The following is a 6336-nucleotide window of genomic DNA, read 5'->3' as shown; positions in this document are numbered from 1 at the left end:
TCGTGCTATTTGAAAAAATATGCAGGATGGAAGGAAAGGAGGAAAGAAAGTAAAAAAAAAAGGGGAGAAGAAAAAATGTGAGATGAGAAAAGATCAGAAAAAAGTAAAAGAAAAGAAAAGAAAAAAAGAAAAGAAAAGAAAAGAAAAGAAGAACGAAAAGAAAATGAGAACGAAAAGAAAGAAAGAATGATGTCGGTGAGAGAGCCGATGGACTCTCCTTGTGATTGCAACTGCATAGTGTATTGCGTTCGCTGGAGCAGGCTTTCATGTGCGCGCGCGAGAGCGAGCTCTCGCACGCTTTCAAGTATTATACGTACACAAACATACACGTAGAGGAACAGGGAACACATATATGAAAAGAGGGGAGCAACGGCGTGGGGCGGATGATCCGTTGGCCGGTCCCGCGATGCCTTTTTCTTTTTTCATCCCCTCCAGCGAGGATCCCCGATACTCTCGCAACCCCCAACGTCGGTAGCAACCCACCCCTCTCGTCGTCTCTGCACCCCTTTCTCCCGGTCGTTCTCTTGGCCGCTTGCACGGCTACTGGCCGATGCGCCGCGCTTTTGTTTTCCTCTATTTTCCGGTTTTTCCGGGCGGGCCGCATACTCGGACACACGTTGCTGTTGCTACCGCTGTTGCTGTTGGTGTGACGGCCGGTGGTGTGCGGCGCAACAAGTAGCAGATTATAAAAATCACTCGACTGCCCGGGGGGCCGTACTCGTGGAAAAAGAGGGTAAAGGAGGAGGAGGAGGAGGAGGAGGAGGAGGAAAAAAGGGAAAAAAGTATACGAGAGTGCCGTGGCACGCCACGAAGAACGCTTGTCGTCCCTAGAGAACGAGAGAAAAGGATGGAAAGAGAGAGAAAGAGAGAGAAAGATAGATACAGAGAAAAAGAGGAAGAGAGAGAGAGAGAGAGAGAGAGAGAGAGAACGACGAGGAGGGAAACACCGAGTGAAAGAGGAGGTGTGGGAGGTAGTAAAGGGAGAAGGGGTAGAGTGTGAGTATGCGAGTGAGAGAGAGAGAGAGAGAGAGAGAGAGATATAGAGAAAGGGAGAGAGAGTGAGAGAGAAAGAGAAAGGATGGGTCGGAGTGTAGGATGCGGGAGTAAGTACACATTTACACATACATATGTATGTTTCTCCCTCTATCTGTTTCCGTCCTTCTCGCTAGTGCTAGCTTCGTCTCCTCCCTCCAACACCCACTCTCTCTCTCTCTCTCTCTCTCTCTCTCTCTCGCTCCCTCTTTCTCTCTCTTGCTCTTCGGTTTCCACTACTCGCTCGCTTGCTCGCTTCCCTCCTCATCCTTCCAACGCGTACGAGAGAACCGTGCGTGGCGATTTACATTAAACGCCGGCCCGTTCCCTTCCGCTCCATAGAAAGGTGTGAGTGCGAGGGAGGAGGAGGTGGTGGAGGTGGAGGAGGAAGAGGAGGGATGGCGAGAGAGGGCAGAACTCTCTACCATTGCTCCGAGGAGAAAATCGTCCGAAAATACGCAGATACGAAACGTGCATGGCCGATATACATATACCAATGCACCGCGTGCTGCCCAATAACGGAAAAACTTTCGAGCGTTTAATGAATATCGGAGAAGATTGCTCCGAACAAGTTTCTTTATTAATCTTAGCGATTTGATATTATCTGCCCGTTAAAAATTATTATATATTGAAATTCTTTTATACTTTTCATCCTTGGCAAAGGAACACTTACATGGTTCGAGTTGTATCTAATAAAAGGAATTTCGATTGTATATTGATGGATGGATTTGATCTTGCTTCTAGTTTCATGTAAATCGACAATCGATAAACATTTATGCATATATTTTTGAGGGTCCTTCGATTTCTTTTAATTTTTTTCTTTTCCATTTTGAAACAAAAATATATTTATATGAAGCGAGTAAAATTCGATCGTATTTTCATTTTATGCAACGAGTAATATATACATACATATATATATACATATACATATATATATACATGTGTATATATATATATATATACATATGCGTATGTATGTATACGTAGGTAGAGGAACGAACAAAACGAATAGGCAAGCGTGCGCAGAAGCGTAAACGGGAAAAAAATTTGTTCTCCCTATTTTCCGCGCGATCTTTCAGTTCGATAACCAAACAGCACTCAGTTGTAATTTATTTGCAAACGTTTCCCTTCGAATTGTTGTTTCGGGCATTACAATTTATAGGCAGACCCACGTCCTTTCTGATCTCTCGTCGATCGATTTTACACGCGAGGTCAACGACCCTCCTTTCGCTCCCCTTCGCTGGCAAACTGAGAAGAAACGAAAAGCGCCCGTTTGGTCATCCACGGCATCGATGGACACCGCCATATTTATCGACACTAGAATGCACTAGGATGCGCTAGTTCAAACTATATACATATTTACGACCAAACGATCAATACTCACAACTCTGATGGAACTCAACATTATCGTCGTTGCGCGCGTTCGCACCCCGCAGCCACGTTCGTTTCTAACTCGTGCCAATTGAATTTTCACCCGTTCGAAACGCAACCCCCACCATTATCAAGCTCTTTCATCGAATTGCTTTCATTTCTGATCTGAAAAGATTTTTTTTTCCTTTTCTTTTTCTATTTTTTTTTTTTCAGCATATTCAAGATCGTCGCGTGATCGGTGATTAAACCATCGCGCAAAATTCAAATTTTGTCGTTGCGGTCACGATGTTGATAAGTAACCTGTTAGAACGATGATTGCAACGATACCAAGTGAAATTCGTGTTTTTGAAAAAGTTGCAATTCATTCGTAAATTTCGAAAGTTGACGAAACAACACTAAAGAGAACGTAAGCTTGTATTTGCAACAGTTTAGTTGCATTGGTTGCGCAAAATTGTTACAAACTACAATATCTGCAATATTGTTGCAAACTCGCTAGTTTGTCCGTCTCGTTAGGAATAATAAAGTTTGGCAAAATGACAGCTTTAGATTCTTTCATAGGGACGGACTCGATGACGATGGCCGTCAAAAATTTCGGCTCTCTTGGCCGGCGCTTTTCGTTCGCGCCATTTTGTCACCGACAGGTTTCCAATATTTTTCGTTGTCGGTGCATAAGAATAATTTTGCTTCGCGTTCATGGCAATCGACTATCCCGTCGTGGGTCTCGTACTTGCCAAGACCCGGAAAAAGGAGAGGCGGGTTTTCTAGAACGCCTAAAAATAGCGTTGCACACTCGCGAAAATAAAATGGCAGCACGCGTGGTGGAAGAAGAAGAAGAAGAAGAAGAAGAAGAAGAAGAAGAAGAGGAGGAGGAGGAGGAGGAGGAGGAGGAGGAGAAGGAGGAGGAGAAAAAGGAGAAGGAGGAGAAGAAACGGCGAAGGAAGAGACGGGAATAAGAGAGAAAAGGAGAGAAAAGAAAAAGGAGAAGGAAAAGAAACAGAAAGAAAAAAAAGAATAAACGGAAGGCAAAGCATCTAAAATTGGCGGTACCAGCTTTGCCAATACAGCCAACTAACTATGATGGCGGGTCCTCGTGTGTAAAAGTCTGGAATAAAGAGAAGCGAGTGCAACGCTAGGACTGGTGTACGCGCTTAGCTTAGACCATGATGGAACTAGAAATAAAGAGAGATAAAAAGAAGAGCTTGGGAATGTATTCTCCGCCGCGAGAAATCAAGAATAAGACATATAGATAGAGAAAAAGAGAGAGAGAGAGAGAAAGAGAAAGATAGAAAGAGAAAGATAGAGAAAGATAAAGAAAGAAAGAGACAGACAAGCTCCTGCATTCGCGCGAGAACCAGCAAGACCTTCGAGTACTACGTGCGAGTTCTAGCCCGCGGGAAACGCTGCATTCGATGGCTTTTATAGAAGATTACGCTGCGAGAGTATTTAAAGGTTACCACTTCGTTAACGATCTTATCGGTACGATAGATTTTCGAGTGCCGTTTTAATAACGTTATTTATTATGCATATGTATATATATATATATATATATATATATATATGCATTGAAGTGAAAAAGTAATTATCGATTTATTAATTATTACTGCACGATACGTCAAAGTTATTTCGAAAATTCGAAACGATAAAAATGGATCAAAATTTTTTATTCTTTTCTCTCTTCCTTTCGATGTTAAGCTTTCTCTCTCTTTCTCCCTTCTTTCTCTCTCTCTCTCTCTCTCTCTCTCTCTCTCTCTCTTTCTTTCTTCTTTCTCTTCTTTCTTTCTCTCTATCTATCTATTTTTTATATTTTTGACCAATTAAAAGGATAAAAAAGGTTAACAATTCGCAAGAATGAAAGATAAGTTAAGTACCTACGTCTCTTATTGCCAAGAAAGTGTTCGGCTAGTGACCGAAATATTGCATCCTAAAGTTAAATTTTAAAATTAAATTGGCAATGAAACGTACTATGTATGTCGTTCTCCGTGTAATAAACGAACAAACGATCGAATGAAAAATAATTAACTATAACGAGATAATAATCGTTTCCTTTTGATAGAAATAATACACTGGTAAAAGTTAACATATCTGCCTACTTATCAAAATAAATATAATATTACCGGCGTTGAAAACGATTCTGGAAAATCAGCGTACGTCATGCTTCCCTCTTTTGAGGGAATTTTTTATTATTTTTTTTTTCTTTTTTTTTTCTTTTTTCTTTCATTTCTTTTAATTGAAACGAGTCAAAAACAATCGACAAATAATTTAATATATACATACGTACACACATACAAATATACAAACATATATGTATTATATATATGTATATATATATGTGTGTGTGTGTGTGTGTACATATATAATATATTTGTATATATTTTGAGAAATTTAATATATATATATAATATATATTAAATATCTTAAGGAAATTAACAAATTTCGAATGGCTAGTAAATTGTATGCGATATAAATTATCATTGGTTAGACGATGGAGGGATGACGAGAGGTTTTTTTCCTTCGATGATTTCAAGAACGTGGACCTTGCGTCTAAAAGAACGTAAAAGAGAGGGAAGGAAGGCTACAACGTTAAGAAAGAAAAGAGAGTGGGTATGAGAGACAAGGAGAGAGAGAGAGAGAAGGGAGAGATCGTCGACCTTGATGAGAATAGCTCTTCGAACTGACCATACCTCTCGTACATGAAGTTAAAAAGTATCTCTCTCTCTTTCTCTTTCCTTCTCTCTCCCGGTTTCGTTTCTTCTTCTTGTTCGTCCTCTTCTTCTTCTTCTTCTTCTTCTTTTGCTTCTTCTTCTTCTTCTCGTTCTTCTTCTTCTCGTTCATCTCATCTTCCTACTATTCCTCTCGTGTTTCTTAGCGAAATAAATCTTTCCACGAATAAAGCAACACGCACGTTCTTGATTTATTCATTATCTCGATCGGAAATAGACAGATCGATACGCAAATCGTAAAGAAGGGAGGAGGATTTCTTAGAACTTAACGTTAATTTCTTTGAAAAGAAACAAAAGCTCATCAATAGATCGAATTTTACGATCGTGCAAATCCGTCGAACGATTCATTCTAACTTCCTATTATGAGTCGTACTCATGGAACAAAGAAAGATGTTGCGTTTCGGCCTAAGTTTCCTTAGACAAAGTCTCTTACGAAGAGAAAATATCGTACGTATCGTATGTGAAGAGGTTTACCTCCGGTGAAAGGTGAGTGGGTGTATATATGCACGTATGTATGTATATACTATATACTTATTTACGTGGGTAGATCAGAAGCAAGATCGAATGGCGCGCATATATCGAATAAGAACCACTGAGAGCTCGTATTACCGACTGAGTTTTCGTTTCTTGATAACTGGTGGCGCCATCCCTACCGACCGTTGACATCTTCCATAGTCAAGTTTCACGATTCTTGTGGTTCGCTTCTGAACTATCACTTCCGATTCCTGTATCATGATACAAATTTACATTATTCTTATAAATAAATGATATCTTTGTTTTTTCCTTTATATCGTCATTAATTCGCAGTTCAATACATTTGTGGAAAAGCGTTGTTAATATTTCGATACGGCTTCAATGGACGATATAAACGATTACTGATACAAATGATTGCACATAATTTAAATCACGATCTATGAAAATGCATCTAAAGACCGACCTGTTGTATTCGTTTCGCTTAGGGTGAAAGTTTTTATTAATCGTACCTGTGCTTTGTAACACACACGGTAAAATGTGTCCTCCCATCCCTAAAAAAAAAGTCGGGGTGCAGTAAAAAAAAGCTTCAAAGTAAAAAGTGTTGTGGGTTGTATCGTCGTAAGCTAGAGGCGATGCAAAAAGGGTGATACCTAAACAACGAGGGTCGTTGGAGGGACGATCCGATTTGTCCCCACGTTTTTATTTCCGTATAGACTGCTATAAAAACAAGCGGGAGTCA

Source organism: Vespula pensylvanica, chromosome 10 (assembly GCF_014466175.1).
Source record: "Vespula pensylvanica isolate Volc-1 chromosome 10, ASM1446617v1, whole genome shotgun sequence".
NCBI lineage: Eukaryota > Metazoa > Arthropoda > Insecta > Hymenoptera > Vespidae > Vespula > Vespula pensylvanica.
This window is presented reverse-complemented; position numbering follows the sequence as displayed.